Source organism: Leptonychotes weddellii, chromosome X (genome assembly GCF_054177405.1).
Source record: "Leptonychotes weddellii isolate Sample4059 chromosome X, ASM5417740v2, whole genome shotgun sequence".
In the NCBI taxonomy this organism is placed as follows: domain Eukaryota; kingdom Metazoa; phylum Chordata; class Mammalia; order Carnivora; family Phocidae; genus Leptonychotes; species Leptonychotes weddellii.
In genome coordinates this window covers 8,628,927-8,656,614 of record NC_138385.1, presented here as the reverse complement: position 1 = coordinate 8,656,614, position 27,688 = coordinate 8,628,927, and the positions used below count along the sequence as shown (strand labels likewise).

General features: G+C 39.8%; 1 long non-coding RNA gene across 2 annotated transcripts in view; it reads right to left on the bottom strand.

Moving 5' to 3' along the window:
* The window catches only part of LOC145717941 (uncharacterized), a 156,751-nt gene that overhangs the window by 436 nt on the left and 128,627 nt on the right, over positions 1-27,688 (bottom strand). The window lies entirely within an intron of this gene.

Here is a 27,688-nt window from a genome sequence, read left to right as displayed (position 1 = left end):
CTGGTGATCAGTATTAAAGAGGGCACGTTCTGCATGGAGCACTGGGTGTTATACGCAAACAATGAATCATGGATCACTACATCAAAAACTAATGCTGTAATGTATGGTGATTAACATAACATAATAATAAAAAAATTACAAATATATATATAAAAAAATCAAAGGAAGCAAAAGCAATAACTAGTTCTTAAAAAAAAATTTGATGCCTTTAGCCAGATTGACAAAGAAAAAACAAGAGGGAAAGACAAAAATGAAAGAAAAAACATTACTATAGATACCACAGATATGAAAAGGATAATAAGGAAATACTAGGAACAGTTCTATGTCTATAAATTTGACAACTTAGATGAAATAGTCCAATTCCATGAAAGACATAAGCTACCAAAATTCACTCAGTGGGGAATAGATAACCTGAATACTTCTACATCTATTTTATAAATTAATTATTAGTTTAAAACCATCCAACAAAGGAAATCTCAAGCACATAGTTTCTCTGACAAATTCTACCAAACATTTAAGGAAGGCATAAAACCAATTTTATACAATCTCCTCCAGAAAATAGAATAGGGGGATAACTTCCAAACTCATTCTATGAGGCCAGAATCCCACTAATAAATCCAAAGACTTTTCAAGAAAAGAAATAGAAAACTATAGAACGGGGTACCTGGATGGCTCGGTCAGTAGAGTGGGCGACTCTTGATATCAGGGTTGTTGAGTCCAAGCCCCATGTTGGGTGTGGAGATTACTTAAAAATAAAAATCTTAAAAAAAAAAAAAAAAGCCAAAGGACAATATTGTTTATGATGATAGTTGCAAAAATCTTCTATAAAATATTAGCAATCAAATTCAGCAGTATAGAAAAAAGATAACAGAATATAAATTTAGTTCAATATTAGAAAATACACCCAATATAATTAGTCATATTAATAGACTCAAGAAGAAAATCCATATGATCATATCAATAAATTATCAAGGTAAAGACACTCAGCAAACTAGGATTATAGGAGAACTTGATAAACCTGACAAAGGGCTTCTACAAAATCCTAGTATAAACAAGTTAATGGCAAAAGACTGAATGCTTTTCTCTAAATTCATGAACAATACAAGGACATCCTCTTTCATCGCTTCTTTGGAAGAATTTACGAGACGTCTTAGGCAGTGCCATGTCAAAAAAAAAAAAAAGGAAAAGGAATACAGAATGGAAAGGAAGAAAAACTGTCCCTCTTTGCAGATGACATGCTTGTATAAATAGACAATCTTAAAGATTCTACCAAAAGCTTCTAGAAGTAGTAAAGTAACTTTTTGAAGGGTACATAATATAATATCAATATACAAAAATCAACCATGTTTCTATTACCAGCAATGAACAATTGGGACTCAATATTAAAAACAAACAAAAACATGACAATAGCACCAAAAAAAAATCACTCAGGTTGGCACTTTACAAAAGAGCTGGCTCTGTATGCTGAACACGACTATATATCGATTAAAAAAAATCAAAGACGGGCGCCCGGGTGGCTCAGTTGGTTAAGCAACTGCCTTCGGCTCAGGTCATGATCCTGGAGTCCCGGGATTGAGTCCCGCATCGGGCTCCCTGCTCAGCGGGGAGTCTGCTTCTCCCTCTGACCCTCCCCCCTCTCATGCTCTCTCTATCTCATTCTGTCTCTCAAATAAATAAAATCTTTTTAAAAAAAAAATCAAAGACATCAATTCTCCCCAATCAGAGCTCTTTATTTACTGCAGCCCCTATCAAAATCTCAGTGCGCTTTTGAAAATAGATGTCAATAAGATGATTCGAAAATTCATGTGGAAAGGCAAAGGAATTAGAAAAGTCAAAATTAGTTCAAAAAAGAACACAGTTGGAGTCCTTACAAGACCTGAGTTCAGGACTTACTATGAAGCTACAGCGATAAAGATGGGGTGAGTTTGGTGAAAGGAGATAGACTCAGAAATCAATGGAATAGAATAGGGAACCCAGAAATAGACACACAAGATTACAGTAAGAAAGAAGTTCATAAACTACTTGCTTTCTATATGGCAATGGTGGTATAAGTATTTCTAATACTGGGATCAAGACTCTCTCTAAAACTGTGGTTCTTTACCTATTTGTGGGCACACATCTGTTTGCAGGCAGGAACTGTTTTTTGTTCATTACTATTCTCCTCTGTTCTAAGGCTGGAGTTAATTCCTCAAATTCTAGTTCTGCCACCTACTAAGGACATGAACTTGGGAAGGGAGACTTCTCTCAGTTTCCTCTTCTATAAAATGCGAGATAATACTACATACCCAGTGAGATTGTGTTGCAGATTAAATGACATCATGTACATAATGCAATCAGCAGGGCGAATGGCATATTGCTAACTCCCTGAAATGTTAGCTGGTGGCCTTAGGTTAGGTATCCTAGAGGTAGACCCCTATGATGGACATTCTTGTGCAAGTGATTATTGATGAAGAGTTCTCAGAAAAAGGGGAGTAAGGGAAGTAGGGTAGGGCAAAGTGAAGTTGCTAAACAAGAATATAGTCTCCCATTCAGAGTAGATTCAGCTTGATCCCAAGGGGACCTTGGAAACACAACATGCATCATAGAAATAGCCCCATGTTAAGGAAAGGGAGTGAGATTCTTGTACGCAGTGAGTCCATCCTCAGCTGTGGGTTACCGGGGAGTGTGAGTGGCTGGCTTCTGGGTGGCGGACAAGCATTCCCTGGAGGAAGGGGTCAGCTGGGAGCAGTAAACACTCACAGAAGCTGGAGGAAAGAACGTGCCCGCCCCTGACACTCACTGAAAGCATCCTTGACGTTTTATTGCAATCATCTGATTATTAGACCAAGACAGTAAGTGTGCACTACAGCTTCAAAGACAATGTAACAGAGGGACACCTGAGTGGTTCAGTCAGTTAAGCGTCTGCCTTAGGCTCAGGTCATGATCACAGGGTCCTGGGATCGAGTCCCGCGTTGGGCTCCTTGCTCAGCAGGGAGCCTGCTTCTCCCTCTTCCTGTCGCTCCCCCTGCATGTAGTCTCTCTCTCTCTGACAATAAATAAAATCTTAAAAAAAAAAAAGACAATGTAATGGAATGAAGCCAGATTATAGAGTATTCTCTCCGCCAACTTCAACAGAAAGACCACATTAGCAGGAACAAAGAAGCACAGTATTATTGCAAACACAGTGGCAAATGACAGCAACAGAAGATTTAAGGAATCAGCCTAGCTTATAACCCCCCCTGTCCACCTTCCACACTCAGATTTCAAAGCACTATTAGGGAAAATAAAAGCGGAGCAATTCTTGAAGACCAAAACTGGCTCAGTGATGTCTTCCACTTCAGAGAAAATGACACTGTGCTGGTATTTCACCAGAGGCAGAAAAGAAAACAACAACAAAATTTATCCCTTTTTCCCAGCTGGGAGGAAAGCTAGAATGGGAAGGTCGAATGATGGTAAACACCAGGAGTTTGTTACCTTCAATAAATGAGGGTTAAGTAGAGGAGATGAAAAATTAAAACCATCTCCCCACGAACCAGGAGGTGTGGAGAAAAAGCCTGGTGATTGCTGGCTGTAGTCCTGTTCCTCCCACTGCAAGAACAAGAAAATAAAATGGTGGCCAAACCCATGTGTCTTGCCAGTGTCGGCCTTTCATTATCGGGAAAGGGGACAGGTACGTTGCTAGGAACGTGCAAGTGCCTAGTGACGATAAATCATCTGAGCAGGGGCCAGATTCTCTCAATTCAGAACAATTACCTTAAAATCAAAAAATCAAAAATAATAAAATTCTGGAATTTCCCACATGCCAAAAACAAAACGATTTTATAAACTGATTTCCGGTGTTGTCCATGATACCATTGTCTTTTGATTTTCCTCCAGCCTCTCAGGGGCTGGATTTCAGGCTCTATGAATGGTTTCTCTTCCTTAACCCAGAACCTAAAATGCTGGGGTCTCTCAAATGCTTTGTCAAGTCCCATCATGTCTCCCCCATTCACATCCTTGCTAGCTCCTGTCAGGCACTCCCAAGGTTTCGGTGTCCAACTGAGATTTAAAGTGTGGGTAATGAACGGGTTAGTTAAGAGTGAAAGGAAAGAGCATCCCACGAAGGAAGGCATGGGAAGACAACAAGGCATATTTGAGGAAATAAATGAACTGTAACATACATGAACATTTACTGAATCCTTGCTACATACTAGGCACTATCTTAAATGTTTTCAATATATTAAATTACCTAGTGCCAACAACCTATGAGTCACTTCCTCAGCCCCATTGACAGAGGAATAAACTGGGGCACAGACAAGTTAGGTAATATGCTGCTAGTGAATGGGGGGAGCCAGGCTCCCAAACCTGACCTCCCTTACTGAGGATGAGGGGAGGGTGCTGGGAGGGGCCTTGTACCTCCTCCTCTTCTCCACATGCCCTCTAGCCCCCCCACCCCACCCCTTCATGCTGCCGGCACTGATTTCTATTTCAGAAGTAGATTTCAATTTGATTCCTTCAAGGAATCCCTCCCTGACCATCCCAGGCTCAACTTTCCACTGTTAGGCATTCATAAAGCTTTTCATACTGCTGATTTTCCTAGCTAATTCCGCTTATACTCCGAGACTCAGTACAAATGTCATCTCGGGGAAACTTTCCCTGATGCTCTCCCAAATAGATGAGATTTCACGGCTATACCCTTCATCCCACTTACACGCATTCAGTACCTATGCCCACTCAGTTCTAATCTCCTTGAGGCAGGGAGTGAGTTCTGGCTCATTCAGCACATTATCACCAGCACCTAAATCATGACATGCAGCAGAGAGCGAATGAATATTTCTTCAATACATGAAATTCAACTAAAATACTAGCAGTAAAATAACATGGTTGCTATCATTAATGAGTACCTAATACGTGCCAAGGATAAAGGGGATTATTTTCATAAGGCATTACTAAACTTCCTATCTACCCTGCAAGGTGGGGGGGGGGTTATGAATTTAATATTAAAGGAGAGTAACAGGATGCTCAGGTAAAGTAAACGTTTGCTTAGATCAATAATAAAGGTAATAGTTCCAGTCATGTAGGGCTTATGTGCCATGTCCTAAGCTAGAGTGTAATTATCATAAGACACCAAGGACAAAGAAATTGCTATTGTCATGTTACAGATAAAGGAAGGGAAGCTCAGAATCAAGGCAACTTGCCTAAGATCACACATCTGTGTGTGTATGTGTAAGAACAAAGAAATGAATGCAGGGCTCTGTGATCCTGAAACCCGGCTCTTTCCACTGCACAATGGCTGTTACTCTTCCATAGACAAATGCTTAGGGAGCTACTTCACGCTGCTCAGAAGTGTTCATTGGCAATTAGCTAGCTTGTTGATCAATTTGTTTTTCCTTTTTTTCTCCTAATCAAGACATAATTAATGAATTAATGTAATGTGTTTGGTAAAGCATTTCAAAGTATGGATGTATCTGGCAAAGGTATCAAAATAGTGTTAATTGGGGGGAAAAAAAAAAGACTTGATGGCTCTTGGAGTAGGAGACCACTTTTCTATTGGGAGAGCGAAATTTTTAATTCAGAGTCTTCTTGAAGTTTCCAGGTCTCCCAAGCAGTTGATCTTTAACTGGGATATTGAATAGAAATGATCTTTTTGCCATATATACTGTCCGGCTACATAATTGCTTTGTGAGATGTAATTTGCAGACAGTAAAGTGGTAAAGATCTGTAACACAGAGTATAGTATTAAGGATGTTGTTCATAACATATCTAGCAAAAGTGGTGATGAAAATGTGTTGTGGTTAAAGGTTTTAATCACATCTCACGTAGATGATTACCTAATTATCATCCCAAAAGTCTTTGCAACTTTTAATTTAGCCTCATGCATTTTTAAAAATGACAGCTAAAAGAAATCACCTGGCCAGAATACTAATAAAGAAGGATATCAGCTACCTTGAATGACATAAAAGTGAGAAAGGATTTTACATTTTAGTATACCATAAATGAATGACAGAAAATTGACACAAAAGCATGCTTTGCAACCTTATTTTCAAACCCATTTTATGGGAAAACATGTTTTCTTTAAGTCAGTAATGACAAAAATAGAGTTGCCAATTAATAAGTATCCCCAATTAAACTCATAATGGTGCATATGTCAAATCGCAGAGGGGAAAATAAAGATTAAGGTAGAAACAGTTCTTACCAGGGAAAAGGACAAACATGCATTTCCTTACCTATCAAGCCTTGGTGTGGCTGTGAATATTAAAGAGGAAGGTATTTGAATTTAAAGCTCCGAATCTTGGGAAAAGAGTCCCCAGATGTATTTAATTATCCCCATAGTGGCAAAGGTGCACCTTGAATTATAATTAACCCTGTTCACACCCACAATATCACCAGTCATTAAGTGCACAATGTGTGGCTGTTTCTCCTAGCAGCTCTTAGTTCTTTAATTAATTCTTCTATAGCCTGATCTACCAAACTCTGATCAATGAAAGTGTAAGAGCCCAGGGGAGCTACCGTGCCTTCAGCACACAGCCAAAGAGTTAGCTTTTGCAAAGCTCAGTATCTGATAGTTAAGATCAGGGAAAAAGGGGCGCCTGGGTGGCTCAGTTGGTTAAGCGACTGCCTTCGGCTCGGGTCATGATCCTGGAGTCCCAGGATCGAGTCCCGCATCGGGCTCCCTGCTCAGCAAGGAGTCTGCTTCTCCCTCTGACCCTCCTTTCTCTCATGCTCTCTGTCTCTCATTCTCTCTCTCTCAAATAAATAAATAAAATCTTTAAAAAAAAAGATCAGGGAAAAAAATTCTTGCTGAAATGAGATATTTTAAACATCTATTGACATTTGAAACTAGTTTGCTTTGTGACCTTTCATGACAAAATGAATTCAACGAGCATACCGGGGAATGACACGCCCCACTCCCATAATGGAATGAGGTTAAGCAAATGAAGAAGCTAACGTGCCCTAACCAGTACCTAGAGTGGCATAAATTACTTGAATAAACTGGTTTCCTCAGGGAGGCAACTACCAAGGGACACTGGATAAGCTCTGAGGCAAGTTTCTGGCTTCCACATGTATTAGCAGAATGGTTCCGTTCGAGGTATCTATTGTTAATGGTGTAGGTGTCTTGAAGCTCCTAACTCATCAAGCGCTCCTGAACCACCCAACATACGTATGCACATATGCACAAATTCTTTCTCTTACTCCAGTTAATTAGCATCTTCTCCTTTCTTCCGCCTAATGTTCTCCCTATTGCGGACAGTATTGCTTATAAGTAATAGCTGTGTCCTTATTAGGGTACTATAACATGTAGCTCAGTTCAACAAATATTTTCTGATCAACTAGTAGGTGTCGGGATAGGTGCTGGAGACACAGAAATAATTACTGGGGAAAAGAGTCCAAGGGTCCGATTTGAAGTCCTCTGTTGCAGCTGCTTACAACAGGTGCCAAAGTCAAGCACTTCTGAGGCAGTTCTTCAGGAAAATGCAATTTGCTAGCATCACACTCATAGAGGTTTTTTTTTTAAGATTTTATTTATTTACTTGCGAGAGAGAGCGCGCAAGCGAGAGAGCGTAAGCAGGGAGGGGGAGCAACAGAGGGAGAGGGAGAAGCAGACTCCACCCCTCTGAGCAGGGAGCCCCATTCTGAACTCGATCCCAGGACCCCGAGATCATGACCCAAGCTGAAGGCAGCCGCTTAACCGACTGAGCCACCCAGGCTCCCCACTCACAGAGCTTTGGTGTCTTAGTTCAGAGGTTCTACAAGTATTGTCCCCAAAGGAGCTGTAACAAATAAACCAGGGAATTAGTTATACATGCAAACCTGTGGCCCCACCCAGGCACACTGAATAAACTCTGATGGTAGAGTTCATGAATCTGGATTTCATCAAGCCCCCTCTGGCGGTTCTGAAGCAAACTCAAGTTTGTTTAAAAACCACCGCCCTGTTTCATAGTCTAGGCCTACCTGGTTACCTCTTTTCTCTTTAAAGATCGAAGACCACAAGGAATAATGTCAAGTGGCCCCAGCGCTCCCAGCCGAGCCCAGCCTCAAGTTGGTCTACCAGCTGAATGCGGTCCTTGTGAATGAGCCCAGGTTAGAGCAACAGAAGTGCCAGAGCACCCCACACAATCATGATATAAAATAATGCATGTATCTTTAAGCCACTAAATTTTGGGGTTATTTTTAATACAGTGGTAACTGAACTATGGTGCCTGGACTATATACTGAAGGATATGAGGGAGCCATTGAAGAGTTTTTAAGATAGAGAATAATAGGATCAGACTGACATTCTTAAAAGATTACTCTAGGGCGCCTGGGTGGCTCAGTTGGTTAAGCGACTGCCTTCGGCTCAGGTCATGATCCTGGAGTCCCGGGATCGAGTCCCGCATCGGGCTCCCTGCTCGGCGGGGAGTCTGCTTCTCCCTCTCCCGCTCCTCCCTCTTGTGCTCTCTCTCTCTCTCTCTGACTCTCTCTCTCAAATAAATAAATAAAATCTTTAAAAAAAAAAGATTACTCTAGCTATAGTGTAGAAGAAAAGTTGGAGAGAAAAACAGGCAGAGGAATTAGGAAATTTATGCAGGTATGAGGCTCGGAATCAGGGCTATCTAACATGTCATTTCCTTGTGATTGTATTATGTAAGATCAGTTGTTGTTTTAACTCAAAATAACTGGAAAACTATGGGATGTGTCAATAATGGTTAAGGAGGCAGGAAAGAACACGTTCGGCCCATTTGATAATAAACTGGTTGCATCTTCTGTCCAGTTAGACCACTTAGCTAACGATATGGGTATTATGGTGATGGGAAGCATTCTACCTCTCCTTCCATGTTTTCAAAGGCAAGATGAAAGCACTTTTCTTGGTAGAACGATCTCACAACCAAAGAAAGGGAAATGGTTGATTTTTTTTATTTTCCAACACAGCCTTCCTTCATATACTTATATATGTGATTTTTGGGGATAAGTGTGTACACCTAATTAGTTACTGTGTTTATCATAATTAATTAAAATCATCAGTGGTAATGGCAGAGAATACAGCAAAGGCAGTATACTAGTCTGATCTAGACGAAAGATATGTCATCACGGGTACAAGCAGAGGCCGCGAAATGAGACAAAAACAAGTTTGAATCCCAGGTCCACATCTTCAAAAACTATGTTACCTTGGGCAAGTAAGCCTCTTTCCAGTCTTCATTCTCTATATGTGATGGAGTGAACAATGAGATAATATACTTTAAAATATCTGGGCACACTGCCTGGAAAATGATTAGGATACAGTAAGTGGCAGATGATATTAAGAACTGTCTCTCAATACCTGACACTGCATAAACGATTTGCCCACTCTGGGCCTTAATTACCTTATCTGTAATCTGAGGGGCAGGGGACCCTGCAAGCAATATTGTTTCAGAGATTTAAGAACATTCCTAACATTGAGTCATTTTCTACATTTTAATTTTTTCAAAATAAAGTGTAATACTTCGTCTCTCATGGTGATTTGCCATGTGAATAAAACAAGCAAAAGACAGAAACAAGTATTATTGCCACATTTCTTTGAAAGCTGTTCGAAATACATTTTCAAAAGTTGTATAATGCTTTACAGATAATTTACTGATTTTCGTTGTACTATAGTTTTTCTTTGTTTCAGGAGCTCTTTCATGTTAGACATGATTTACTCTAGTGGAAAAGGTAGTGGCAGGTTCTGAAATTTATACTCAACAAGGTGCTCTTTAGAGATTTTCCTTATCTAGTCTTACTGATATCAAAGTCAGATGCCTAATCTACAATTCCCAGATTCAGTCCAGTTTATTTTTTAAAAAGGATCAGTAGTCAGCAGTCATCTAAGCCAATGCATGAGGAGCTGTTGGTAATAATATGTTGCATCTTCCTGTTAGGAGGCCAGCTGAGTCTCTCTATAGATCTTCACAGTGAAGGACATCTCATGCTCAGGCTTGCCTTGAAATTTGATTTTTTTTTTTAAATTCCCATCGTTTGCTTTCAATAGGCTTGTTGCTGTATGAAATATCAGTTTTTTTACATCAAAACAGTCACATCTGGGCAGCTGTGTTAAGCCCTCATGCATGCAACTACTTCTACATGTCCACGATGTCTGTCAGGGGCTCAAATGACCACATGATTCCAAGACTTGTGCCATATATACAGGTTATTATACAACAAGAATGGAGAATAATCCAAGAAGATAGTGCCCTGATCTATAGAAAATTCTGCAGGGATATAGGGTTTGGATCTTCTTTTTTGGGAAGTTATTATTTATTCATTCATTCAACCATCCATTTTTCTTTTTTCTTTTTTTTTTTTTTTAGATTTTTATTTATTTGACAGAGAGAGACACAGCAAGAGAGGGAACACAAGCAGGGGGAGTGGGAGAGGGAGAAGCAGGCTTCCCGCTGAGCAGGGAGCCCGATGCAGGGCTCGATCCCAGGACCCTGGGATCATGACCCGAGCCGAAGGCAGACGCTTAACGACTGAGCCACCCAGGCGCCCCAACCATCCATTTTTCTAAAACACACACATCTAATTGTGCTACAACACCTCAATCCTTCCACCTCTGCCCCCAGCTGCAAAACAATCATTGCAACCATTCCCCCCCCAAATAGAATCAAAACTCGTTAGTATTGAACTAAAAAGTTTCTTCCATCTCCCCAACCTACTTCCTAAACTCAATCTTTGCCACATATCTCTAAGCTCCACCCACACAGTGTCCCAATACCTTTGTGGATGTTGTTCCCTTTTCTGGAAATAATCCCCACTCTGCTCTTTTCCCCAAGGTTGCCCTAGGAAGTTATGTGCACAACTTCTGTGCTCTAACACATTAGGTACCCTTCTCTAAAATGGCCCTGATAAATAAGTCAAAATTGTATGTTTGTGTATTTATCATCTTGGTGACAAGGAATATGTCTTATTTATCATGATATCTCCTTTACCACAGGTAACCACTAATGAAGTAATGAAAACATGTGACATAAATTATAGCTTTTCATTAATGTCGTGTCAGGCTAGGGCTTGTGAGAGTGTGAAGGGTTGAGTACCAAGTAGGAATCAGTGATGGAAATAAGTCAAATAGAACGATAATTGTAGATGGGGAATAAGGCCTATATGGAAACTACAGCATTAGCGATATGGTCAAAAGGATGAAGGTGGAACAATGATTCATTAAACCCAGACATTAAACACAGATTTTATACCCTTAACACAAAGTTACTCAGCATGGATCAATGACCTAAATTTAAAATGCAAAACTGTAAAACTCGGAGAACACGATATAGAACACCTAGATGACCCTGAGTATGGCAATGACCTAAGATACAACCCCAATGATATGATCCATAAAATAAATACTTGATGAGCTGGATTTCATTAAAATTAAAATCTTCTGCTGTGAAAAACAATGCTCAGAGAATTAAAAGACAAGCCACAGACTGGGAGAAAATATGTGTCTTACAAAAAACACATCCACGGGTGCCTGGGTGGCTCAGTGGTTAAATGTCTGACTCTTGATTTTAGCTCAGGTCATCATCTCAGGGTTGTGAGATCAAGCCTCAAATTCGGCAAAGAGCCTGCTTAAGAGTCTCTCTCTCCCACTGCCCCTACCCACCCCCAACAAACAACCACCACCACCACCACCACCAAAAAAACCCACAAGAGACACATCTGATAAAGGAATGTTATCCAAAATATACAAAGAAAGCCAACAGGGAAACCACCTGATTAAAACGGTGAAAAGATCTTAACAGATGATATACAGATATAAGATGGCAAATCAACAAATGAAAAGGTACTCCACATCACAGGTCATTGAGGAAATAAAATTAAAAACAACAACGTGATACTACTACATACCTATCAGAACGGCCAAAACCTGGGCCAGTGATAATACCAAACACTGGCAAGGATGTGGAACAACAGAAAATCTCATTTATTACTGATAGGAAGGAAAAATGGTACAGCAAGTTCGGAAGCCAGTTTAGTGTTTCTGTGAAGTAAACATACTCTTACATACAATCCAGCAACCATGCTCCCTGGTATCTGCCCAAAGGAGTTGAAAGCTTATGTCCACACACAAAAACCTGCACATGGATGTTTACAGCTGCTTTATTCCGAATGGCCCAAACATGAAAGCAACTAAGATGTCCTTCAGTAGGCGAATAAATAAATAAGCAGTGATACATCCAGAGAATAGAACATATTTCAGCCCTAACAAGAAATAAGCCTTCAAATCATGAAAAGACAAAGAAGGACCTTACATGCATATTACTAAGTGAAAGAAGCCAATATGAAAAAACTATATACTGTAAATTTCCAACCCTATGACATTCTGAGAAAGACAAAACTATGAAGACAGTAAACAGATCAGTGGTTGACAGGGGTTAGAACTGCAGGGAGGGATGAATAGGTGAGGACATACAGAGGATATTTAGGGCATTGAAAGGATTCTGTATGATACTATAAAGGTAGATATATGTCATTATACATTTATCCAAACCCAATGAATGAAAAACAAAAAGACTGAACCCTAATGTAACTATGGGCATTGATAATGTGTCAACATAGGTTCATCAATTGTAACAAATGTCCCACTCTGGTGGGGGATGTCGATAATGGGAGAAGCTATGCGTATATGAGGGCAGGGTCCATATGAGAATCTCTGTAATTGCCTCTCAATTTTACTGCGAAGCTAAAATTGCTCTAATATAAAGCCCTTAATAATGAAATAATATACTAGTCATATTTCAGAAACTAACCATAGCATATATTCAAATTTGATACAAGTAATGTCTAATCCACTGAAGAATTAGTCAATAAATTTAAAAAAAATTATATTACTCACTTAGTAAAATAAGTCATAACTCAATTCCAGAATTTTTACACATAAAACAAAATATAAAATCATAAAGTATATAGTTACAAATCTTTCCCATGTAAAAATGATAAAAAATTGATGGGGGTGGGAGTGGTGAGGGATAGAGGGAGACGGAGAGAGAGAATCTTAAGCAGGCTCCACACCCAGCTCAGAATCCCACCCAGGACTCAGTCTCACAACCCTGAGATCATGACTTAAGCCAAAATCAAGAGTTGGATGCTTAACTGACTGAGCCACCCAGGTGCCCCTGATTTTTTAAAAAATCATTAAATAATGATTTTTAAATCATTATATATATTTAAATAGTTTGGGAATTTCTTTATATGTGTGTGTTTGTGTGTGTGTAAAAAGATAAAAAGAACAAAGAACTGGGAAAATCTTTGCAAAGGTATTAAAATGTAACAAGGGTTAAAACTCTTAATTTAAGACATGCAAGTCTTTTAGAAAAATAATCCCTAATACAGTGGTGCCTGCATGGCTCAGTTGGTTAAGCATCTGACTCTTGGTTTCCGCTCAGGTCATGATCTCAGGAGTGTGGGATCAAGCACTATGTGGGGCTCCCCACTCAGCAAGGAGTCTGCTTGGGATTCTCTCCCTATCCTTCTCTCTGCCCCTTCCTATGCTTGTGCTCTCTCCCACTCTTTCTCCCTCTCTAAAATAAATAAAAAATCTTAAAAAAAAAGCTATAATACATAAATAGAAAATGAAAAAATAGCAGCAACCAATTCACATAAAAATGAATGCAAATTTTTTATTCAAATGCTTAAATTTAGTAGAAATCAAGAAAATGTGGGTGAAATAAGTATCTAATTTCCTTATTAAAATAGAAAGCCAAATATATTAGTAAAAATATAGCTAGTCATGTATCAGTAGTTGTATGAAAGTAGTTGTTATCAGTCTGCTCCAGCTGCTATAACAAAATGCCACATTCCTTAAAAAGCTAAAAATAAAAATAGCATATGATTCAGTAATTCCACTACTGAATATTTACCCCCCCCAAAAAAACTAATTTGACAAGATAAATGGAACCCTATATTTATGGCAGCATTATTTACAATAGCCAAGATATGGAAGCAGCCTATGTGTCCATAAATGGATGAATGGATAAAGATAGAGTATGGGTGTGTGTGTGTGTGTGTGTGTGTGTGTGTACATACACATACAGTGGAATATGACTCAGCCATGAAAAAAGAATGAAATCTTGCCATTTGCAAAAATATGGGTGGACCTAGAAGATATTATGCTACGTGAAATAAGTTAGAGGAAGACAAATACCATATGATTTCACTTATATATGGAATCTAAAACACAAAACAAATGGACAAACAAATAAAAAGCAGAATCAGAGAGCAAACGGTGGTTGCAAGAGGGGAAGGCAGGAAAATGGGCAAAATGGGTGAAGGGAAGTAGGAGGCACAGGCTTTCAGTTCTGGAATGAGTAAGTCATGAGGATGAAAGGCACAGCATAGGGAATATAGTCAATGGTACTGTAATAGTGTTGTGTGGTGACAGGTGGGTGTTACATTTGTGGGGAGCACAGCATAGTGTGCAAACTTCTCCAATCACTATGTTGTACGCCTGAAACTGAGGCAACACTGTGTGCCAACTAGACGTCAATAAAAAAATCATTCGCAAGTGAATTTTCTCTCGGTCACGGGCCTCTATGTGCATAATCAGGAACACTTGTAAATAAATTTTTAAAACTTCACAAAAAAAAAAGAAATACTAACATTTGCCAATCATTGAGTTTTATATATATGATACTTAAAATTTTTTCTTTTTTTTTTTTAAGATTTTATTTATTTATTTGACAGAGAGAGACAGCGAGAGAGGGAACACAAGCAGGGGGAGCATGAGCAGTGGGGAGAGGGAGAAGCAGGCTTCCCGCTGAGCAGGGAGCCCGATGCAGGGCTTGGTCCCAGGACCCTGGGATTATGACCTGAGCCAAAGGCAGACGCTTAACGACTGAGCCACCCAGGCGACCGTTAAAATGTTTTCTAATGATAATTCCTTTAATATGTCTTTAAAATATAATCCTTTTCTACTAGAATTTGAGACATTCTAATATTTAGCACCATGAGATGTCCTGGAGGAACAGAGGAATAAATAATACATATTCTGATGCCAACTTCCAGTGAAGAAAACAGCATTACTCTTGGACCCAGGATCTTACTATTTTAGACATTTTTTGTAGTACAAAATATCATTATAGTAATTTACAACAGTTATGAATGAGTAATGCATCAAAGTTCCCGTATTTTATTAGTCCTCTTACAAATGACTGAAGGAATCCTTTCTTCTTTTGGGTTGATATTATGTATTTTTCTTATATAATGTGATTACAAGACAAAATATTTCTCTGCTACATGTGACATTATCAAAACTACTTCCCTGAATGTAGCCCTAATCTGAGAATAGAGCAGCATTCAGAGGCCCAGTTCCATCATTCTCTTCTCTGAGAAAAGTCAGATTATATATTGAGGGATAATAAATGACCCTGAGGACCCTATAACAAAGCCTTTAAAAAGTCCTTAAAATGTGCAACATCATCGTTTATGGCTTTGGCATTTTGGAAACGTTGTCCACTTACATGCATCTTTTTCTCCCTGAGAAAGAGGTCTTCTCCGAAACCAGGTACTCTGTTCCCCATCCTTCATGGGATTGTCACACTTACAGTCTTAGTTTCTGGAACTCAACAAAGAGTATCTTTAAAAGATTCACAGTGCTTTCCTTTGTTTAGGACATAGCTGGACATAGCTGATAATGTTTCTGGTTGTAGAATAAGGGAATTTGGTCTGGTGTGAGACACTTCTTTTCATGTGGGTTAAAGTCATAGTGGGACACTAATCTGAGGCCTATATTAAGCCTGACCCAACTCTTGTCTGTGGTACCGCTCTGAAGGGTCTTGTTTGGGGCATCTGTCACCAGGGCAGCTGACACTGCAGTTTTGCCATAAGACATCTTCCTCCACCTCCTTTCCAAAAAGTGGAAGGGAATGAACACCCCTCGAAACTCATCGATATCCTTGCATCCATACATGCCCACTCACAAGCATGCATGTAATTCGCATTGGTAGCTCTGTGCTGTAAAGGTAATTGCCCTCGTACAAAAGAAGGAAACTGAGGCACAGAAAGGTGAAACATGTAACAAGTCATTTGCCCAAGTTCTCATAGTTGGGAAGTGGTGGAAACAGGTGTGTAACTAGGTCTCTCCAGCTCCAAAGCACGGCTCCCTTTCAAGTGCATCTGGCTAATCAATAATTTAGGTGAGGTGTCAGAGAGCAAGTCCAGAAGAGAGTACACAAAGGAAGAGGGGGCAAAGACAGGAATAAATAGCTTCTTGCTTCCTTCAGGATCTTCTCGTGAATTTACAGGTGCATTTGTATTAACTTTCATGGTTTCCTCTTTCACATCTCAGCTATTTATTTTCCTGTGTAAATTATTTCAAAAACATAGGTGAATACCGCAAGTGATTAGCCTCTGCAGCTTCCTTTCCGAGTTTCAAAGGACTCCACAACCATTAATTACTCACCTACATCTGGAAGGCAGGGCAGGAATTATTGCCTTCATTGAACCAAAGGAAAACGAGAGGTCAAGCAGTTCCCTGCGGTCCCCACAGCAAGCAAATGATGGAGTGAGTCAAGAATTGGAACGCATACTTCCTAATTTCAAGTCTATATTTAGACATTGACTTTCTAATTTTCTGGTAGAAGAAGGGCAGTGCTGCTAACAATGTGGAGCTATTATTCGGCCTCTCACTCAGAGGAAGGCATGTTTGTGAGAGACAGGGGAGAGGAAGAGAGAGGAACACAGAGACTGGAGCAGAGAGACAGCTTCTGAATAAAAGGAATGAACTGTCATATTCCTTGTGGGGGGCAACAGGGAGCTCTGTGGGGAAGAAGGGAAAACTCAAGCGAAATGGGAAAATACAGGCCAGGAGGCAAGCAAATAGGTCAGCAGTCCAGAATTTTCTTCACACCAGCGGTGCTGCTGCCCAGCGGACGTGAGCATAAAAAGGGAGGACTATATAAAAAGAAACAGATGTGGGATTTCAGAACATTGACTCAAGTGCATCTTTGCTCATCACCACTGGAGTGTTCCTGGAACATCTCCAGGAACTTTAAAGAAAAACTAAATGAAAAAGATACATCATGTAAGAAGGAAAAAAAAAAGATTACTAGGGTCTATTCAGTAGGGTACAAACCTCCCCACCAGTAGATAATACTAAATTAGCAACCCCATAGAAAGATTATAATCCTCTCTAAGAGGTAATTTTAAAAAAAGGGGGGGTTATTTCAATGTGGTCTCCTGTACTTGGGATTCTTTCTAATGTAAAGCGATTATTTCACATTCAGAAGCTAACTCAGGGCCAAATGGCGTATAGTATGCACTCGTTAAATAGTTTTCTAAAATGAAAGAATATTTGAAAAATTGAATAAATGAATTATTTTTGTTATTCCCAAATGATCCACACATCCCCAGATACTTGCATTCTCAAATCTTTTCCCCCTTACCTGCCTACAGAATATAGGTATAACGTTAAAATTGAATTTTGGAGATCTTTTTTTGGCTAAATAAATTAGAATATGTCCATGCTGCAGGATACAGCAATGTAGCTACTAAACGAATATAAAAAATCTATGTGTAATGTCTTGGGAAAAGAAATGTATAAAATACATTAAGTTAAAAAAAAAAAAAGGGGGTCGCCTGGGTGGCTCAGTCGTTAAGCGTCTGCCTTCGGCTCAGGTCATGATCTCAGGGTCCTGGGATGGAGCCCCGAATCGGGCTCCCTGCTCTGCTGGGAGTCTGCTTCCCCCTCTCCCACTCCCCCTGCTTGTGTTCCCTCTCTCGCTGTGTCTCTGTCAAATTAATAAATAAAATCTTTAAAATAAATAAAAATAAAAATAAAAAAATTAATTAAAAAAAAGTACATTGAAAAGAGTATGCCTAGGGTGAGCCTGTTGGTATTTTTAAAGAATCCATATTCATTCTGTGGCTAGAACATGTTGGGTAATATATGCATATAACTTAAGTAGGCACTCAACCCAACACTGGCTGACCATCCTATGTTCCTCCCCTACAGGTTTCTTTTCTTAATCTGCAAACCAACTTTTTGAAATTGGCTCTCTCAAGTAACTTATAATACCTCATTGAGCTAATGACTCGACTTTGTATTTTATTGAGAAAATAAAAGCCCAAAAATGATATCTTATCAGTCCACAGTCAAAACTATCAAGCTCTCTGCTTTCTGGGCCAATTTTATCTGCATTCCCTCTTGCCTGTTACAAGGGAGGGAGTGTTTCTATTGCCAGAAAGGTCCAGTCTCACCACTTGAGCACTGGAGTCCAACCCCTCTAGCTTTATCAAAGGTCTTATTCTGTTGTCATGCATCATTCATTCATATTCATTCTCGCTCAAGTTCTCCTAACAGTGAGAAGAACCCCATTGTCTGTGCTGCTTGACCTTCAATCTGGTGACCAACTCTTGATTTCGGGTAGGGTCATGATCACAGGGTTGTGGGATTGAGCCCTGTTCAAGGCTCCTCACTCAGCAGGGAGTCTGCTAGAGTGTCTCTCTCTCTCCCTCTCCAACTGCCCCCCCCAACTCTCTCTCTCAAATAAATAAATCTTTAAAAAATAACATAAGGGGCTCCCAGGTGACTCGGTCAGTTAAGTAGCCGACTCTGGATTCTGGCTCGGGTGGTGATCTCAGGGTTGTGGGATCGGCCCCACGCTGGGCTCCGTGCTCAGCACGGAATCTGCTTGTCCCTTTTCCTCTGCTCCTCCCCTCACTGGCTCTCTCACTCTCTCTCTAAAACAGATAAAATCTTTTAAAAAATAATTAATAAAATAAAATAAAGGGGAACACGCATATAGCATATAATCCAGAAATTCCAATGCAAGATATTTACTCCAAAGAAACAAAAACTTGTTAACATAAATTCCTGCAGACAAATATTTATAAAAGCTCTATTTAGAATTTCTGAAAATTGGAAATATTTCAAATGACCTTCAAGGGATAAATGGATAAATGAATTGCAATGTATCTATATAATGGAATACTACACAGCAGCAAACAAAACAAAACAAAACAAAAAATAAACAAAAAACTATGGATACACACATATACAACACAGACAATTTGGATGAATATTAAAGGAATCATGTGGACTGAACAAAGCCAATCTCAAGAAAAAAGCACACATATGATTCCAATATATAGCATTCTTGAATAGATAAAGATATAGTGATAGAGAACAGATCAATGGTTGCCAGGGCTGAGAAGAGAATGTAACCATAAAGGTAACACAAAGGAGTTTTTGAGGTAAGAGAATAGTTCTGTATCCTGATTATGGTGGTGGCTCCACCAATCTATACATGTGTTAAAATCAAAAGAACTGTAGGTGCACCTGGGTGGCTCGGGTGATGGTCTCATGGGTTGTGGGATGGAGCCTCTTATGGGTCTGGCTTTGCACTCAGCAGGAAGTCTGCTTGAAAAATCCTCTTCCTCTGCCCTCCCCCCACCTCACTCTCAAATAAATATATAAATCTTTTTTTAAAAATCCATATAATTGTATATAAAAAATATGTTTTTTGTAATATTAAAAGTAAAATGTTAAAAGTGAATTATTGGTCTTCCTCAATCAACCAGTATAATTTAAACATCAATTATTTAGCATTGACTTTTTCCATAAATTTAGCTAAAATTAGTCAAAACTCATGTAGGACTCATTCAGGTAATTATTAGCTATATTCATCCTGATGGATTTTTTAAAAAATAAAATCAACTCCTCATATAAGCTTCCTTTTGAAAACTTCTGAGTCATTTCAACAACCCCTACTTCTGCCATGTGACTCAAGGAAGAGTTACTACTCAGGGAGGACTAGTTAGAAAAGTGTTGCATAGATATTTCACTATGTTTTTTTTAACACGTTCTTACCAGTAGTTCTATTTCCTTCATCTTGCTATGAGCCCACCCACACAAGCACTAGAGTGAACAGGTTTTCCATGAAATTGAAGTGAACAACCCCATGGCTTTGTTCTCTTCTACACTACTAAAAAGGGGGTATTCTAAACTAAGACTGACATTTAAAATTGTACTATTTCTTACCTTTGCATTGAATTCACATACATAATAAGTGATTTAAAACTAATGACTAATTCAATGAGCATTTACCAAAACCTACTAGCTGTCCTGATGGGGATATAAAGACGAACAAGGCGTGGATCCTAACCATAGGGATATCATAATCCAAGAGGGGTATGAAAAATATCAATATGAACAGAAACCACCAGTGAGTAAGCTATTCTTGGGGTATAATTTTGTCACTAAGGGAAGAAATATTACCTTCTTTGAGTCTGAAAGGTCACTGCTGAGTGTACCTATTAAATGCTTCTTGATAAAGTGTCTGTCAAATTCAAATAAGTTATTCACATGCTAGGTTTCACCAGATCCATGATTTTTTTTTTTAAGAATTTTGTATTTATTTATTTGAGAGAGAGAATGAGATAGAGAGAGCATGAGAGGGGGGAGGGTCAGAGGGAGAAGCAGACTCCCTGCTGAGCAGGGAGCCCGATGCGGGACTCGATCCCGGGACTCCAGGATCATGACCTGAGCCGAAGGCAGTCGCTTAACCAACTGAGCCACCCAGGCGCCTCAGATCCATGATTTTTAAATTAAATCTATCCAAAGCTTACTATACCAGGACAATGCTTCCCCCAGAGCCCAGTAGGATGAGCAAGGGAGAACAAAATGTCAATATAGTGGATGACATATGTCCCTTTAGTTTTGGACTACTTCTTCCACCCATTTAGTCTTGTGGGAATTAGAATATACATGAATAACAATGCCATTTGTTTCTCCTTTAGAAAATCATGTCCCTGAGACAATTTAGTCTCTTAACATAAAATATACATAGTTCATTTAAGATGCATTCAACCAGTCCTCCATCATATTCCAAACACTGTGCTTGATACAAGGGACATACATGTGAATAAGACAAGGGATTATCCTTCAAGTGGCTCAAAATCTAGTGGAGAAAGTTAGACACACATGTAATTAACAGGGAAGGAGTAAGCATATGAATGACATGTAGAGGTAGTACAGAGCAGGTTGGGATAAAATCTAATGGGTGGGGATCAAAGCATGGTTTGAAAATCTATAGTCTAGAGGTGCCTGGGTGGCTCAGTTAGTTAGGCATCAGACTCTTTATTTCACCTCTGGTCATGATCTCAGGGTCATGGGATTGAGCCCTGACTTGGGATCCATGCTCAGCACAGAAAGTGTGCTTAGGATTCTCTCTGCCCCTCCCCCACCCCACTCACTCGAATGTGCGCTCTCAACTCTCAAAAAATTTTTTTTTCTTAAAAAAGAAAGTTTATAGTCTAACATACTGAAAGCTGTTACAGCACTTGATGTTGTGGCTCTCTCACGGAAACTTTCTTGTAGCTTCTGGATACCACATTCATCTGGTTCTCATCTGATCTTTATGGACCCTCTATTCTCCTTTTCCCTTTCTGTCTCTGATCCTTATATGCTCCTGTCTACCAGTGTTATGAACTGAAAGTTTGTGTCGCTCCAAAATTCCTATGTTGAAATCCTATCCCCCACAAGGTGATGGGATTGGGCGGTCGGGCCTTTGGGATGATGAGGTCATGAGGGTGGAGCCCTCAGGAATGGAATTAGTGCCCTAATAAAGGAGACCCCAGAGAACTCCCACTCCCAATCTGTCATGTGAAGATAATGTGAAGTGTGCAGTCTGCAACTTAGAAAAGGACCCTCACCAGAGTCTGACCAGGCTAGCACCCCGATCTCAGACTTCCAGCCTCCAGAACCATGAAAAAGAAAGGTCTGTTGTTTATAAGTCACCTAGCCTATTGGTAACTTGTTATAGAAGCCTGAACTAAGACATGTAGTGTCCCATCCTTTGTCTTGTGCTCTCTCCATCCCACAGGAAAATTCTCAGCCTGTCCCATGGCCCACGTTACCACATCTTTTACCTCCATCTTTACCTTCTTCATAGGTTTCAGATGTATATCTGATTGCCTCTTTCATACCTTATCCATTCATTCATCTACTCATCTGAAATTATATGTCTTAAGTGCCTAAGCTAGCTATGGAGGGATATAGTGGGGAGCAAACACAGACGTGGTCATTGGCAGGTGGACATCCCACAGCATCTAAACTTCAGCATACTCAATCCTGAACAAGTGCATTTTCTCTCATAAAGTAGTAAGAACAGTTAACGTTTCTGGAGTACTTATTGAGAGCCCAGGTTCTGAGAATTTTATACTCACTAACGTCTTCAAACTCAATAGCCAATCTATGAGAGAGGTACTATTTTATCTCTCTTTTACAGCTGATGAAACTGAGGCAAAGGAATATGAAATGTCTTATCCAGGTTCACACAGAAAATAATTGGCAGAGCTGGGCTGTAAATCAAGGTGGCCTTTTTCCAAAGTCTGAACTTCTATCCACTGCATTATCTCTCTTCTGGAACCTCATCCAGTATTCCTTCTCAGGGACACCACTATCCAACCTACTGTTCTTGAACTCTCCCTTTTACTTACTCTTACCCTCTCTCCTCTCCCCTCTTCTCCTTTTACTTCTCCCCAGCAGCATTCCCCCCATCACCCATCAGCCCAGCAATCAATCACAAAATCTTGAAAGTTTAACCTCTCTCAAGAGTCTGTATTGTCATACTGCCCAGACTCTGTACGACTACTACATCTGCTACTTGAGCAGCCCTCCTCATCTTTTGTCTGGGACACTGCAATTTCTTGTTCACAGACCTTTCACCTTTAAGCATTTCTCACTTCCAATTCAACTTTCATAATGCTTCCATCATAATTTATCTAAAAAGTCAAAGCTGACCATATGGCTCATTTGTTTAAAACCTTTTCATATTCGCCCTGCTTCTCTGCAAAACCTCAGGATACACAGGGAACCCTTCATGATTTGGTCTCTCACTTTCTCCCTGGCAGCATCTTCCCCTGGCTCCATCCTCCTTGGCCAATCACTGGCAGCTCCCAACCAACTGGAATTCCCCATGCACGTCATGTCACATCCCATGTCCACACTCTCGCCCATGCTCTCTCCTCTGCTGGAAATGCCTTTCTCCAACTCCATCTAGTTCAGTTTTGCTTATATTTTCAAAAGTCAGTAGAAGCATTACTTTCTCTGACAGCCTTCCCTTTGGGGTCCCACAGGACCCACTGCTTTCCTCTGTACTGCACTTGTCACTGTGTCTCATGATTGTCTATTAACTTGCCTTAAATTAGAAACTCCTAAAGATCAGAGATATATTATTTTTCCATCCTCAACATCCCTCCCTCATAAAACTTATCACACTGCAATGTGAAATTCATCGGCCTGATTACTGAATTGATGTCTACCTCCCTATTGGAATGTAGGGGCTCTCCATTATGGGAAGAAACAGGTCTATTTTTGCAACCTCACTGTGTTCCTAGCACCTAATTCAATGTCCGGCATAGAAGAGATGAAGGATATAAGGAAAGCCTCACTTAAAAGCCAACTTTTTGTCAAGTAGAGAGTTAAAACACTGGGAACGCAGAAGAAGCAGAGACCGTCGTCCCAGCCTTGTGAGACTTAAGGCTGGGGACATGAGACTAGTAGTACAATAAAGTAAAGCAAATGGTGTTTTTTTTTTAAGATTTTATTTACTGGGGTCCCTGGGTGGCTCAGTTGGTTAAGCGTCTGCCTTCAGCTCAGGTCGTGATCTCAGGGTCCTGGGATAGAGTCCTAAATGGGGCTTCCTGCTCAGCAGGGAGTCTGCTTCTCGCTCTCCCTCTGCCCCTCCTCATCCCCACTCCTGCTCTCTCTCTCTCTCTCACAAATCTTTAGAAGATTTTATTTCTTTATTTGTGAGACAGAGAGAAAGAGTGTGAGTGCATGAACAGGGGAAGCGGCAGGCAGAGGGAGAGAGAGAAGCAGGCTCCCCGCTGACCAGGGAGCCTGATGCGGGGCTCAATCCCAGGACCCTGAGATCACGGAGCTGAAGGCAGACGCTAAACCCACTGAGCCACCCAGGCGGCCCAAAGCAAATGTCTTAAGTGCTAAATAACCACATGCCCAATACTGTGGTATAGTTCTCACACTCCTCATTATAGATGAGAGGTGAATACAAAGTAAAGGTGATAGTTACCAGAGGCTAGAGAAGAGGTTTTGAAAGAGTGCAGTCCTTGAATGGCACAAATTAGCACAGCCTGAGCACTGAAGCCCAGAAGATGGTGACACCTTTTAAAGGTTAAGCGCAACAAAATGATCACTGCACTCTACAGCCAGTTATGCTACAATCTATCTTCTTTCCTCTTTCCCCACACTCTCTGGAAGCCATTGCAGGCGAGAGGAGCCAGGGCTCCAAAACTGGCCCCAGATCACATGACATTCCAAGAGAGGTATCTACCTAGTGTCCACGTGTGTACAGCATTTCAACAGGTGTTCTAGCTTCAACATATGTCGCAATATTTTCATCTTAGAGAGTTGACATGGTTTCTAAGTCCCTGAGAGAAAAAAAAGAAAAACTTTCAAAGGAGAGGGTAGGTTTTGCTCCATGGCCTCCTTAACCCGACTTCTATGGCATGGGGACTGGCTGACTCCAGAGGACCCCCCTTTCAGAAGCAGCAGTCCAGAGAGACTGATTTCATTGCACACAGTCACAAAGATAGTAAGTAGCAGGGATGTGATTCAAAGGACTGGAGCATTGGAGATACATGGAAAATGTCTGGTACACAGTAGGCACTAGATACATGCTAGCTATTACTCTAATTAATCCTGCCTGCAGATAAAAGGCTGAACAATACAATCCTTTGAGGTCCCCTTCTGTGCTTTGAAATGTGATCTTTTCACAAGTAACAAAGGGTATTATAAGGATCATGGTTTATCTCTCTAAATAGAGCCTATTATAAAGTATGAACCATCCATGTGTTGGAACTCTTTTTCTGAATTGTAGCGGAGTACATTCACACGACATAATGAGCCTCTGTATAATTTTTACTTTTCTTTATGATTTAATTAGCCTTAGTCTTTTCTATTCTTTGTTTTGACTGGTGCCCTCTCAATCTCTGCAGCTTTTTATTATGAATACTTAGTAACAGACAATACATATTCATATGCGTGCCAAAGGTTTGACCCAGGATATTAGAGCTTATTTTCCTTTTCTTTTACATCATAAATAAGAGATTATAAATTTTTAAACACTGTACTTAGTTGGGTGCTTGAATTCCATATGGAAAAGCGGGAATTGTGTAGATTTGTAAAAAAGCTTCTTTCCCACTCATGATATCTGACCATGATTATTAACGATTCTTATTGCAGACTGTCATTTTTATTGAATTCTACCTTTTCCTGAGTCTGGATTAATTCTACTCTTATGGTTTAATCCGGGGGTTGGCACAGTATGGAACATGGGCCAAATCTGGCCTGTCACCTGCTTTATTAAATAAAGTTTTATTGAACCACAGCCATATCCATCACTTAAATATTTTATATTTTCTTTTTCATTTTTTTAAAGATTTTATTTATTTGACAGAGAGAGACACAGCGAGAGAGGGAACACAAGCAGGGGGAGTGGGAGAGGGAGAAGCAGGCTTCCCGCAGAGCAGGGAGCCCGATGCGGGGCTCAATCCCAGGACCCTGGGATCATGACATGAGCCGAAGGCAGACGCGTAACGACTGAGCCACCCAGGCACCCCTATTTTATATTTTCTATGGCTGCTTTTGTCCTACACTGACAGTCAAGGTGTCATGATAGACATGTTCTGACTCACCAAGTTGAACATACTTATTATCTGGACACTTACAGAAAGTTTATTGACACATGATTCAATCCATACTACTTCTCATACCATTCCATCGAATACAATCTTGGGTGAAATTCAAGAACTGAACATTTTCCATCCTTAAAACTGGGCAATATTCTTACCATATCAAGTGATCACCGCCCAAAATAACACAACATTCCACACTGGAAACCTGCCACTTTCCCGAAATTCTACTGAGGAAACTGCTCAATGCTTACCTAGAAAACCCTCCTGCTTGTCTTGCATGATGTCAGCCCATTTATAAAGCCACAAAGTTTTCTTGAAAGAAACCATGGTTTCCTGACCTTCACTTCATTATAGAAAACTGGACTACACTACTACACTACACTTTGCCATTTCTGCTAGTTTTACTTTACTTTGAAATGTTGTACATATTTCAACAAAAAGATTCGGAAAGCAGTTGCAGATGAATTTAATGAGCCCATGAGGGAACATTTCAAACTTGTATTGCATGTGATAAGTAAAGTCCAATACCGACTTTGAAAGGAATTCTAAAATTTCTAGATTAATCAAAAGACTTCGGGAAAATGTAAAGAATGACTAGAGAAAAGCTGTTTTAATAGAGTTAAAGGTTAGGAGCATTTTGGCGTATCATATCTATAATCAACCTGTATTTTCTTAAGTGCACATTTCCTATTACCTCAGGCACTGCCTCTTGTGTTAGGTCTAGGAAAATATTTTCTTTATGCTGAGTCATACGAAGGCATAAATCTATAATACATTCCTCTCTAAAAGGAGCCATGGATAGGAGATATGCCTTGCTCTCAGTGGAGGTGTATAATTCACAGTAATGTGACATATAAAGGACAATACACCTTAAAGTTGGATATTCTAAGTGGGATAATTACACCCAAACTTATCTAAATTTCCTTCTGCTGCCTTAAATTGATAGGCTGTCCTATCTAGTTACATGAAAACTCACAATTCCTTAAGGATAAATATTTTAAATAACCTGAAAGAGGTTTTATTTATTATTTTTTGTCTGGTCAAGAGAGAATCTCAGTAGTTAGTATGTATAGCTAGCTTTCATTTGTTACCTCTATTTGAGTGGTAAGGAAGGAAGGATCCAGCACAGCAAAATGCCTCTACGTTTAAAATACATTGCACACTTGATGTGAGCATATACAGCTGACCGGCTTTAGGTACTAACACATTTCCTCTTCAAGTGGCAGGACTTCCTCTTTCCATAAAGTAACAAACCAGCCTGCTGTTTGGCACATCCATGTTGTTACCTTTCAGAATGACAAACTTGTCTATCTGGACCTTAAATGTATCAATAACTACTGATTCCCTCTTGTTCCATTTAGATCTTGGGAGCATAAAAAGTCTAAATGTAATAACTTGAAAGTTATAACCTTCTTAGGATTTGATTTTTAAAACATCTGAAACGTATTTTGTTGTTTTGTATGAGGTAAAGCTACACACTGATTTTGTTTTAATATCCAGTTAATAGCCCAACACCACTTTTATTATTTTTTTTAATTTTTATTTTTTAAAGATTTTATTTATTTGACAGAGAGAGACAGCGAGAGAGGGAACACAAGCAGGAGGAGTGGGAGAGGGAGAAGCAGGCATCCCGCCAAGCAGGGAGCCCGATGCGGGGCTCGATCCCAGGAATCTGGGATCATGACCCGAGCTGAAGGCAGACACCCAACGAATGAGCCACCCAGGCGCCCCCAACACCACTTTTAAAAACAAGTCATACAGATGCCACATTTTGGTGATCCATTCTTGACTATAATTTCAAGATTTAAAAAAAATTTTTTTGAAGATTTTATTTGTGAGAGAAAGAGAGAGCACAAGCATGGGGAGCGGTAGGCTCCCTGCTGAGCAAGGACCCTGGGATCATGACCCAAGCCAAAGGCATAAGCTTAACCAACTGAGCCACCAGGTGCCACTGTAATTTCAATATTTTTATTATTTTTTATGAAATATATCAAAGATATAATAGATACATACAACATATATAGTTTTAAAATAACCGAAATACATGTACATTTACGTGTTCACTACCAACTTAAGAAAT